This window comes from Tigriopus californicus, chromosome 2, assembly GCF_007210705.1.
Source record: "Tigriopus californicus strain San Diego chromosome 2, Tcal_SD_v2.1, whole genome shotgun sequence".
NCBI classification, from domain to species: domain Eukaryota; kingdom Metazoa; phylum Arthropoda; class Copepoda; order Harpacticoida; family Harpacticidae; genus Tigriopus; species Tigriopus californicus.
In genome coordinates, this window is record NC_081441.1 from 8,034,393 (window position 1) to 8,047,232 (window position 12,840).

At 40.5% G+C, this 12,840-nt stretch overlaps 1 protein-coding gene across 1 annotated transcript in view; it reads left to right on the forward strand.

Moving 5' to 3' along the window:
- The first annotated feature begins 8,840 nt into the window (after window positions 1-8,840).
- LOC131893578 (uncharacterized) overlaps window positions 8,841-12,840 on the forward strand; it is a 15,797-nt gene continuing 11,797 nt past the window's right edge. The window contains exon 1 of the mRNA XM_059243646.1: window positions 8,841-9,240. The gene's annotated coding sequence lies outside the window, so the exon portion shown is untranslated. The remainder of the gene's footprint in view (window positions 9,241-12,840) is intronic.

The following is a 12,840-nucleotide window of genomic DNA, read 5'->3' on the forward strand; positions in this document are numbered from 1 at the left end:
GTACGTACGTACGAACGTACAGTACATAGAAGTCTGGAAGCTTGAATGGCTAGAAGCCAGATTCCAAGGTCGGGGTGTGTCATTCAAGACAATTAGCACCGCAAAAATGTGGAAAAGGCCACTCAATGTGTTTTGAATCGTCGACGACGTTGGCCACAATTACCCTTTGGCAATTCGGGAGGAGGTCCCGCAATGCGATGTTTATGTACTACTACATGCAGCCAGCGAGAAATACTACGTACTGAACAGACAAGGCCGCTTTGTACGTATGTTTTGTGTATCGAGAGTCTGTCAGTTGTGTCATTAGCAAATTTCTTCGGAGAAGCTTTAAGTGACATTTAATTGAGAGTAAGGGCAGGAGGCGTGAGAATGAATGCTTATTGCCTAGGAACTGTCTCATTTTCCCTTTTTGTCGAATGTCCCGGATTGTACATTTCGCTTTCTTTTTTGCTTTTATTTTGTTTCGGCCAAGATTGTTTTGTCTCTTTAGGGGTTACTTTCCACGACGTTTGTTGTTAAAGATTTAATCCGTTAGTGAAAGGCATCTATTCAAGCTTTAGCACCGGGGTGTCACCTAAAAGGTCACAAAGACTATCAATGGTCACTAAAATCAAGATCCTAGAACAAGCTTCGGACAATGAAGCGAAAGTTCAAAATGAGATTTTAATCTAGTGTACGTTCATGCAACTCCATTGCAAAAGATCAGATTTTGCCGAAGGCTTGAGAATAATACTCCGTTTTCCAATTAAGATATACTTGGCTTCAAGACATCTATCCAGGAATGCATTTCGAGAAATAGGGCAAAATATCATTATACCTTCAGATTGAATTGAATTTAAGTTTACCTGTCTTTCAAACCTAGAATTTAGTTCACCAAGTACTTTCCGTTGGTAAAGTGGTTTTAGAAAGCATTCAAAAAATACACCCATTCTTGGAAGCTAGGAAGTGACGAGTGGCCAATCAAGATATTATTGGCTCTCTTCTCTAAGCTATGTCAAACGTAAAGCCAATTCCAGTGGACAACTTCATGGTTCAAAAGCCAAGATAAAAACGGAAGTAACGCGGACGTGAAAGGAGAAAAGACCGAACTACTTTCCCTTACACTTTTGCAATAGCATTGAGACTTGAGAGCTTTGGCTAGGGCTTATCTGTGTGTAGTGTGTGTACTAGAGGGCCTAGTGTGTACTACTTTGGCCGGTCCAACCACAAATCATATAATCAAAAGTATATGTTGCTATTAAGCCAACCACATCAGTTTATAGAAGGTATCGGGTGACCCCTGCGAAGGTTTTTGGGTGTGATTTTGGATTGCAAACCAAGCTATTTGATGAGATTCCATTGGAGATGACACAGCCATCAATTAGGTACTGTACAAAGTAGAAACCCTCTTCTCCATCTTATGTTCAGTGGTGGTGCTTTTTCAAGTCTAGGTTTTAAAAATTAAATCTATGAAACGCCATGATGGCATGAACGATTCATCTGAAAACAAGCATGCATTTTCACATCTGAGCTCACATGGATTTACGGATTAGAGGAAACATAATTCCTGTGGATGACACGTCATTTGTCGAGGATTAGTTCGAGATTTTCACAACGAACATCAATAAAACTGCTGGCTGTCTTTACGATCGTTTTCCTCCCCATTTGTCTCTTTTGTTGTCACAAATCTGCTATTTTTGGTAAATATCACTGAGAAACTTGATTATTTAAGACAATGAAAAAAAACTAGTTCATGTAATCTTCATGTACAAAATCCCATTCAAAGTTGTAAAACTGGTTGGAATTCGTTTTTGGGGAGCTCAAGACATATATTTGGCCCTTGGAAATTGGTTGTAATTCTTTTGGTTCCTTGGTGGCCATTGCTCGTGAGTGAGTGGAGGAAGAATGTTGCCCAGAAAGTTGTGTCTGAGATTGTGCGGAGGTTTTAACACGTCGTTCAAGCCCGAATATTTGCTCATTTGATTCTAGGACGCACCCAACCCAAAAAATCCCAAGCTCGACTTCTGAGCCAACGCCAAACCTTGAATCTCATTTTAGGCACAACTCTTCTGGCTAAGTTCCACCCATTCAAAACATTCAACTGGAACATTTCAAACATACGCATTTTTGGGTACAGCAATTTTAAAAAAATCCTATGAACGACCTTTGGTTAAATAAGCAGAAAATGTTATCACCCAAAAGCGAGGTGAAGGGATTGTCAAACTAAATTATTGCTCAGATACGGCATGCCTCTCTGATAATCACGTGTCCCCATTCCAACGGATCCAAGTCCTCTCATACCTGAAGGTCACCTGGAAATTACAACTCTAGGGCTCGTCAGGTGCTTTGATTATCCCAGATTCTTTGTCTTTCATCGAGACGAGCATCAGCAGTTTTTGTCCGACATTGAACAAGTAATTGAGCTGGTGAGAACATTTTCGCACTGATAAGAGATCTGATCAAGTTGACAAGTTTCCCTCCCCCTGCTCTTAAAACGACGACAGACTGAGTTGGAATGTTGGAACTCGGAACAAATTGTAGTGACCCGGCGATATTTGACAAGCACAATATGGAACCATAAATTTCCTCAAGCTTTGCACTCGAATAAGAGCAATTCGTACGTGTCCCGTTCTGTTTATTTTCATGGAGAGCAGTACGCAACTGGATATGTTATTTTAATAGAAATGGGCATTGCAAACTAAACTAATACTTTATCAACTGGTAACCAATTGCTTTTGGCTACAATTAGTTGAGTATTATTTTATCCGGTCAAGATATGGAAAAATATACATTCAAGATGCATACAAAACTACACATATGCCATATTTTGCTTGATGTTGAGCTTCAATTTAAATCATCAGAATTTTGTAACAAAGAGTGGCAGAAAATGCAAATCATTGTTTAAAAAAAAACAAGAAGAATAATTGAGTAAAAGTGCACAAATTCCTCAAAAGTACTATCTATTTTACTGAGTAATTGTAGAAGAAGGTGTTTCTAATGTGAGGTATGCCTGGGGGCCAAACCACAATTGGGTTTCTAACAGATAACCGTTACTTTAATACTGTGCACAAAAATATTATTAGCCACCAAGGAATAGGCTTGAGTAGATTTATGTATTTTTTTCATTCTGACACTGGTAGTTTTCACAGTTGTTGCACAACGCTTGAAGTCGAATATTTGCCGCAATTTTTTATTGAAAGCTTTTAGAGGAGCATGTCTTGAAAGTTTTGGGTGAGGCTGTAATACACAACAATAGACTTTATATTGATTTTGGTTTAGTAATTTAAATGGTGTTGATAGACAAATAGTGACTTGAGTGACTTTTCATGATAGGAAAAAAGGAATTGAGCGAAACTAATGTGAAGTGCCAAATGATGCAAATAAGTCGGAAAAATGGTATGGAATACATTTATAATTCTATGTGTTTTGAGAGGCTCAAGTTGGCACAAAGAACTTTTGTGGGAAATACAAACTCAGCGGACTTCGAAATGGAGCTTCAAAGAGTGACAAAAGAGCCTTTTTGAACAAATATTGCACCCGCAGGAGCTAATGCAATCAAACGGTCCAAGAGACAGTCCCCAAAAAGGGTTTAGTTTAACTTCTTGTCAACAGTGAAGCACGGGTTTGATTCTACTTCCCAATATTTACCAAGGAAATTGTCAAATACTAATCACACACAAAGACTGAGTATCAATCTGACACAGACAATGGCCATGTCTATTAGAAATATTTCATGTAGGCTCTGATGGCTGATCCCTCAACCTTGGCATCAAAGACAGCTTGGCACGCTCCTTTAGGGCACAAAATTCCTATTCCTTGTATGTTAATACATAGGGTAATCCTACATTAGGCTAACTATGGTACTGTAGTGGTAAAGCATCAACTTTCCAATTTACGAATCCTGGTTCATTCCAAGTCCAAGCTTCTTCGTGGTAGTGGACTACAACACAAGTTGCTGCTTTTAACAGCTAAAATGGGCGGACCTGGGGTCATTCCTGAGGGTGAGGTATTAATTTATATTGATTGTGATGGTTGAGTGGGACAACCATCATCGGACGGTACCCTGAGCGAGAGAGCTGCCATCTGACTCTCAAACACACAAACAAACTAACTAACTAACAAACAAACAAACAAACAAACGAACGTACAAACCGGCAAGTCGAATTTTGCCTGGCAATTAGGCATATATTAATCTCCGAGATAAGGTTTTGAGTTTCACCTTTACGAATTCTGCAGGTATGTGTATCTAAGCGATTCGCGCCTTACACTTATGCTGGCGGCCTAAATCCACAAAGACATGAGGATGTGAAGAACGAGAGTCAACGATGAACGTTGAAATTGTAGTTTATGCTTTGATACTTCAAAAAAGCTATAAATTAGTGTTTAATGTCTACTAGCTTAAGCTAAGCTGCCCACCTTTGGCAATGAAACGAATTGTCCAATTCAGTGTAAAAAACACAACGTTTGTCCCCATGGTACGTAAAGTCAACCAACATCCTGTTGAATGTTGTTACCTGTCGGCATTGAATCGCACATTCCTCACATTGACCAATTTACATACTTTCACACATTTCGCTCTCGCCCTCGTTTCGCTTTCTGACAGTAATCGTGTTGAAGCAGAATGTACTCGTACAGTAGTAGGTACTACGTATGCAGTATGCACAATGGATTCCAGCAGATCTGGAGATCTGTTAAATTCGAAACATTAAACAGATCTGCCAGCCATGTGATAAATCGAGTCCACGGCCACATCAGTGAGGGCTTCACGAGCTAGCTTTCAAAGTAGTCGGGATCCGATCCACTTAATCAACCCTCAAAAACGGTGCAAACAAATGCAGCAAAAAAAGGGAGCTTTTAATGCTCGGCTATTATTTTCGTTGTCCATCCATAATCTGTCTTCACGGGAGCCATACGTGGAAGTGACACAAAAGTAATAACACTTTTCTCGGAATGAATGCTGAAATGCAAGCAAGCATTTTTGCGGCTTTCAACATCTGCCTCTGTGATATGAATGTCATTAGAAAGTGCGTGTTGTCCAGGCATCATTGGCAAGCTTTGTCTCCCAGCAGAATCATTGTCGTCGATTCAAAATTTGGCGTGAGGAAAAAAACCTTTGTGAATTTTAATTAGGTATCCATCCTTTCAAATTGGCCAACCGAGCACGTCAACCGAATTTGAATTCTTCCCGGATATGACGGCCTTTTTTATGGCAATAGTCTATCACGCGTACGTTCTTCAAAGATAGTTTTAAGCATCGCTTAGAAGCAACTCAAATATGGTCTCCCATTTTGGCCTATTGATCTTATTCTCTTTGATAGACCTGAAAGAGATTTGCATTTTGATCCCCTTCACTACAAGTAGCCGACTAGAAGGTTCCATTGTTTGTCAAAAGCCAAATTGACGTCAGTCATTGGATCCCAAACGGCTGGATCTGCACTGATTTGGCGGCACATCGTCTTGAAAAGATTTCCGAGGCAAAAATCAGGGAAAGTCTACTTGAACTTTGGGTAGAGAACTGCATTGTTCTTAGAGTAGTGTAAAGCAGAGGATTTGACATTTTTTTTGTCAGCTTCACTTGAGCGCTTCTTCGTTTTCGTTTCGTCTCCACGTTCTGTAGAAGTTCTTCTGCAGCAACAGCGTACGTAGAAGTGGGAACAATGATTGGGTAAAGCAGAGGGACGGGGTCCACAACTGCAAAAGTGATGATGCTCTTAAACTCATCCACGATTGTAATGAGAGGGGGAAAGCATCTCGGTTTTGTGCATTATTCTGCATCTTCCCATGACACATTCCAATTGAAAGCTGTAGGTGCACGTGGACGGATCGACATCATCATCATCATCATCATTATAAGCATCATCACTCGGATTGACTCTTTCACGTGGGAATAAAGGTACAGTCCTTCTCGTTTTACTGGCGAATGGGTTTAAGCCGCAAATCATGCCTTTATAAACTATAAAAGCCAAAGGCAGAGACAGACGTTGAGGTGAACGTTCCACCCCAATTCTGGCATCGGGTTTTCTCCTGACCATCTGTGACCTTGGCAATGTTAGTAATTGCAACATCATGGGCCGACATTCTTTTTGGCTCGACTTTTATGTAGACGTTGCTTTTGAAAATGCTGACAAAGCGCTTGGAAGGCGACTTATACGAGAGGTGAGTTGGCAGACGCCTTTGATGGCCGATAAATGTTGCGTGCTCTTCATTGGAGTCTAGCCGAGGTCTAACATTAGCTTATGGTCGTTTTTTATTTCAAGTTTGTTCCCAGGGGCTCCCCAAACTTGGGCACTATATCAAATCAAAGTATGTTTTGATCCCATTCTTACAGTGGGACGGGGTAAGGTGGAGAGATGGGGGAGGGACACTGAAGGAGGATCAGATTGGGTTGAATTGGTAGCATTAAGGGCTTTTTCCCGCCAGAAGATTGGGCCAAGTGCATGGACGACCATTTTTGCTTCGTGGCAAAAACGAAATTCGCATTAAAGCTGCATCACTGCCTTGCTTTTATCTTTGGAGGGCAACCAATCCAATTAAGTTCAAGACACTTTCACCAAAAGTGGGTGGAGCGCATTCATTGTGCTCGCCCATACATACTGTTGTGTACGTGTAGTGAATGAGCATTGAGTAAGCAAAGCGTTTGACCCATCTCGAATAATGACCTTGCGTAGTCATGATGACATGGGGTATTTCCACTTTCTTTGCCTTTGCTCGATTCTGATTCTTCAAATCTCGGCTTCAGCCTCTCCGTCCATAATAGTACAATGATTCACGAATGCGACATCAAATCACCCATCGCATTTCCAAAATACCAAAATTGAGAATGTTTCAAATGCTTTGTCAACGCAATCATTTATCCATATTAGCATACATAAAATAGTTCCCACTCCATTGAGTGGCAAAGCTTGAATTGGGATAAGGCAGGTTGTAGATCTGATATTAAAGTTCAAAATGTCAATTATACAGAAGTAAAAACAATTCAGTCTTTGCAATCATGAACGGGGAAGATGTGCTTGAGGGGATCAACTACAATTAAGAAATAAAATGTGATGCTCAAAACCANAATCTGACACAGACAATGGCCATGTCTATTAGAAATATTTCATGTAGGCTCTGATGGCTGATCCCTCAACCTTGGCATCAAAGACAGCTTGGTATGCTCCTTTAGGGCACAAAATTCCTATTCCTTGTATGTTAATACATAGGGTAATCCTACATTAGGCTAACTATGATACTGTAGTGGTAAAGCATCAACTTTCCAATTTACGAATCCTGGTTCATTCCAAGTCCAAGCTTCTTCGTGGTAGTGGACTACAACACAAGTTGCTGCTTTTAACAGCTAAAATGGGCGGACCTGGGGTCATTCCTGAGGGTGAGGTATTAATTTATATTGATTGTGATGGTTGAGTGGGACAACCATCATCGGACGGTACCCTGAGCGAGAGAGCTGCCATCTGACTCTCAAACACACAAACAAACTAACTAACTAACAAACAAACAAACAAACAAACGAACGTACAAACCGGCAAGTCGAATTTTGCCTGGCAATTAGGCATATATTAATCTCCGAGATAAGGTTTTGAGTTTCACCTTTACGAATTCTGCAGGTATGTGTATCTAAGCGATTCGCGCCTTACACTTATGCTGGCGGCCTAAATCCACAAAGACATGAGGATGTGAAGAACGAGAGTCAACGATGAACGTTGAAATTGTAGTTTATGCTTTGATACTTCAAAAAAGCTATAAATTAGTGTTTAATGTCTACTAGCTTAAGCTAAGCTGCCCACCTTTGGCAATGAAACGAATTGTCCAATTCAGTGTAAAAAACACAACGTTTGTCCCCATGGTACGTAAAGTCAACCAACATCCTGTTGAATGTTGTTACCTGTCGGCATTGAATCGCACATTCCTCACATTGACCAATTTACATACTTTCACACATTTCGCTCTCGCCCTCGTTTCGCTTTCTGACAGTAATCGTGTTGAAGCAGAATGTACTCGTACAGTAGTAGGTACTACGTATGCAGTATGCACAATGGATTCCAGCAGATCTGGAGATCTGTTAAATTCGAAACATTAAACAGATCTGCCAGCCATGTGATAAATCGAGTCCACGGCCACATCAGTGAGGGCTTCACGAGCTAGCTTTCAAAGTAGTCGGGATCCGATCCACTTAATCAACCCTCAAAAACGGTGCAAACAAATGCAGCAAAAAAAGGGAGCTTTTAATGCTCGGCTATTATTTTCGTTGTCCATCCATAATCTGTCTTCACGGGAGCCATACGTGGAAGTGACACAAAAGTAATAACACTTTTCTCGGAATGAATGCTGAAATGCAAGCAAGCATTTTTGCGGCTTTCAACATCTGCCTCTGTGATATGAATGTCATTAGAAAGTGCGTGTTGTCCAGGCATCATTGGCAAGCTTTGTCTCCCAGCAGAATCATTGTCGTCGATTCAAAATTTGGCGTGAGGAAAAAAACCTTTGTGAATTTTAATTAGGTATCCATCCTTTCAAATTGGCCAACCGAGCACGTCAACCGAATTTGAATTCTTCCCGGATATGACGGCCTTTTTTATGGCAATAGTCTATCACGCGTACGTTCTTCAAAGATAGTTTTAAGCATCGCTTAGAAGCAACTCAAATATGGTCTCCCATTTTGGCCTATTGATCTTATTCTCTTTGATAGACCTGAAAGAGATTTGCATTTTGATCCCCTTCACTACAAGTAGCCGACTAGAAGGTTCCATTGTTTGTCAAAAGCCAAATTGACGTCAGTCATTGGATCCCAAACGGCTGGATCTGCACTGATTTGGCGGCACATCGTCTTGAAAAGATTTCCGAGGCAAAAATCAGGGAAAGTCTACTTGAACTTTGGGTAGAGAACTGCATTGTTCTTAGAGTAGTGTAAAGCAGAGGATTTGACATTTTTTTTGTCAGCTTCACTTGAGCGCTTCTTCGTTTTCGTTTCGTCTCCACGTTCTGTAGAAGTTCTTCTGCAGCAACAGCGTACGTAGAAGTGGGAACAATGATTGGGTAAAGCAGAGGGACGGGGTCCACAACTGCAAAAGTGATGATGCTCTTAAACTCATCCACGATTGTAATGAGAGGGGGAAAGCATCTCGGTTTTGTGCATTATTCTGCATCTTCCCATGACACATTCCAATTGAAAGCTGTAGGTGCACGTGGACGGATCGACATCATCATCATCATCATCATTATAAGCATCATCACTCGGATTGACTCTTTCACGTGGGAATAAAGGTACAGTCCTTCTCGTTTTACTGGCGAATGGGTTTAAGCCGCAAATCATGCCTTTATAAACTATAAAAGCCAAAGGCAGAGACAGACGTTGAGGTGAACGTTCCACCCCAATTCTGGCATCGGGTTTTCTCCTGACCATCTGTGACCTTGGCAATGTTAGTAATTGCAACATCATGGGCCGACATTCTTTTTGGCTCGACTTTTATGTAGACGTTGCTTTTGAAAATGCTGACAAAGCGCTTGGAAGGCGACTTATACGAGAGGTGAGTTGGCAGACGCCTTTGATGGCCGATAAATGTTGCGTGCTCTTCATTGGAGTCTAGCCGAGGTCTAACATTAGCTTATGGTCGTTTTTTATTTCAAGTTTGTTCCCAGGGGCTCCCCAAACTTGGGCACTATATCAAATCAAAGTATGTTTTGATCCCATTCTTACAGTGGGACGGGGTAAGGTGGAGAGATGGGGGAGGGACACTGAAGGAGGATCAGATTGGGTTGAATTGGTAGCATTAAGGGCTTTTTCCCGCCAGAAGATTGGGCCAAGTGCATGGACGACCATTTTTGCTTCGTGGCAAAAACGAAATTCGCATTAAAGCTGCATCACTGCCTTGCTTTTATCTTTGGAGGGCAACCAATCCAATTAAGTTCAAGACACTTTCACCAAAAGTGGGTGGAGCGCATTCATTGTGCTCGCCCATACATACTGTTGTGTACGTGTAGTGAATGAGCATTGAGTAAGCAAAGCGTTTGACCCATCTCGAATAATGACCTTGCGTAGTCATGATGACATGGGGTATTTCCACTTTCTTTGCCTTTGCTCGATTCTGATTCTTCAAATCTCGGCTTCAGCCTCTCCGTCCATAATAGTACAATGATTCACGAATGCGACATCAAATCACCCATCGCATTTCCAAAATACCAAAATTGAGAATGTTTCAAATGCTTTGTCAACGCAATCATTTATCCATATTAGCATACATAAAATAGTTCCCACTCCATTGAGTGGCAAAGCTTGAATTGGGATAAGGCAGGTTGTAGATCTGATATTAAAGTTCAAAATGTCAATTATACAGAAGTAAAAACAATTCAGTCTTTGCAATCATGAACGGGGAAGATGTGCTTGAGGGGATCAACTACAATTAAGAAATAAAATGTGATGCTCAAAACCAGTTGAACGTAGGCAGTTTATCGTTTAAGACTTAAAGGGAAAGAAATTACCACGATATGCCTATGCTAAAGCAAGAGGATTACTCACAAACAAGAAACCATTCATGGGCTTAGTTCGATGAAGTTCAATTTTAGTGTCGCATTGACGTTTCGCAAATTCATAGTAACGTACGAAGAGACTAATTAAATTGATAGCATGGCCGCGGTTGGACTCAGAGCGTGGCTCAAATTTCGATCTTCATCTACATACAAGACTTCGCCTTGTGCTCTACTCAGTTCAATTTGGAACTAAACGTTTTTCATACATCAAACAGTTAGCGAAGGCTAGAAAGAGATTGTAATTGGGGATCTTACTCCTTTTTAAACGGTAAGCGTTTTTTGTAAGACACAAACATCCTCAAACTAAGCTAACAATGACGATTGTGAGAGCAGCATTTCAATTTATTACACGGTATTCTCGTCCCCATCTTTAAAGATGACCTTTTCAATCTACATAGAAGAAGTTGCTTTCCTCTGTATTGTCGCAATTGATCAACCTTTCAACTGCCCTCTAGAGTGATCAATCAAAGATCTAAATAGTTTACTTGTTATCTCGGAATCGGTTTGGTGTACATAAGTGTTAAGCAAGTAAGGTGCATGAGAGTTGTGTTAATGCGACATTATGCAATCATAGCTTTGCTACTTGAGTTTACTTTTGATGCCCTCTAGGTTGCATTGAATGTCGCAAAAGGGCGAGCACGTCCAAAAATATTTTAACAGGAACATTGAAGAAATGAGAGAGCTCTCGTATTGGGAGGGACTAGAAAGGTACGGTATTCAAAGAAGGTGCGAAAGGTAATTGATACTTTTATGATTGCTGGATGGTGGCTGTTGACTAGATGTTTATTGCTTATATGTGGAGGAGTTTATATAGAGAGAAATCTGAGCTATAGCGATGAAGTGGTGGGAGGATGAGTAACTGCAATTAAATGTAAGTGATGACGGATGACTAGAATATAACAATACTGTACGTTTTCAAAAATATTCATGAGCTTTGTCCCAACCCAGGATTTAGGGTCAATTGTAGCGACCGTAGAGACGCAAGGTGCCTTCAAGCCTTCATGAATCCAGGCTAGATACGTAGAGCAATGAAGCCATCTCTCTTCTTTCTTGGGCTCCTTCATTGTTTAAGTTGATCCCCTCAAATATTCGTAAGGAGTGTGTGGGTGTTGATCCAATCGCATCTTTTAAGTCAGACTTGGACAAATTTTCCTGATCAACCCTACATTCATGGGCTAGCCAGATCCATCAATTTTAATTCGTTAGCGGATCAAATGTTATATGAATATAAATTTAAATAAAATAAATTAGCTTTTTTGACTTGAACTGCTTGGAGTTCCATTCCCAGCAACGATAAGGAAGTCCCCAAAGAAAGAATGGGGTTAAAAAAAAGACTATGGGAAGAGAAAAACTAGCCATCCTTACTTGGCAAGTTGAATGGGACACCTGGATTTAGTTCCACTCCAGACCTTGCTCGATCGTACTCAGTCCAGCACCTCTCCAATGCTCCGAGACATAATCTGAAAGATAATCTGGAAGATTTCTTCGTTTAAGTGTCCCTTTTTTTCAAGAGAATCTGAGGACAAGTTGACGGGCAAATTTGAAGTTTTTTTTCTTTCATGGAAAACGGTTATCACTAATAAATAATCAATGCAATGTCAAGGCATTTAAAAACAAATCTCGTTTTCTAAATCAAGAAACTTACATTATATTTCCAGCCTGTGCAAAATCTCTACCTTAATGATGTAGGGATGCGATGCATTAAGAGCATTGAAAAAAATTATATCAAATCAAGCTAAGTTTTGATTGACATAATTGTCTATAAATCATTCTTGGATTTCCTTTTACCTCAAATTACGCTCTATTGTAAAGGCAATTTTTTCTTCTCACAAGCTTGATTCAAATGCAGACCATTCCAATAGTAAGTCCTTTTATTTACAAATTCGTGATGACATAAAAGGGCATATTTGACAAATCTGTTAATGTTCACATGAAGTTCCTCAATTCCCAGGACTTCGCCCCAAAAAAATGATACCCCAAGACGAAATAAATATTTTGCCCGGAGATTTAGTTCTCGTGTATTAGTTGATATAAGGTTTGGCAAAGGGAGACCAGTAAAGCAAATTTTGGTTTCAATGTGCACGGTTGATTGCCAGAACCCGGCTCGTTTTATCCAAGGAAGCATTCTGAGCGCGGGTCTTCGTCGCGATACTAAGGTTGTCCTTGAAGAAAGCCCTTTTCGGTTGAATCATGAATATTGTAGACATATTTCGCCCAACAATTGAAGGGCTTCAACATTGCTCTGGCAACTATATGGCCACTATTTCAGGACTTTTACCTCATCTTGGGCGTACTTTCTTCTATGTCGTTGAGAGCAAGCTCAAAACTTAGCCATTA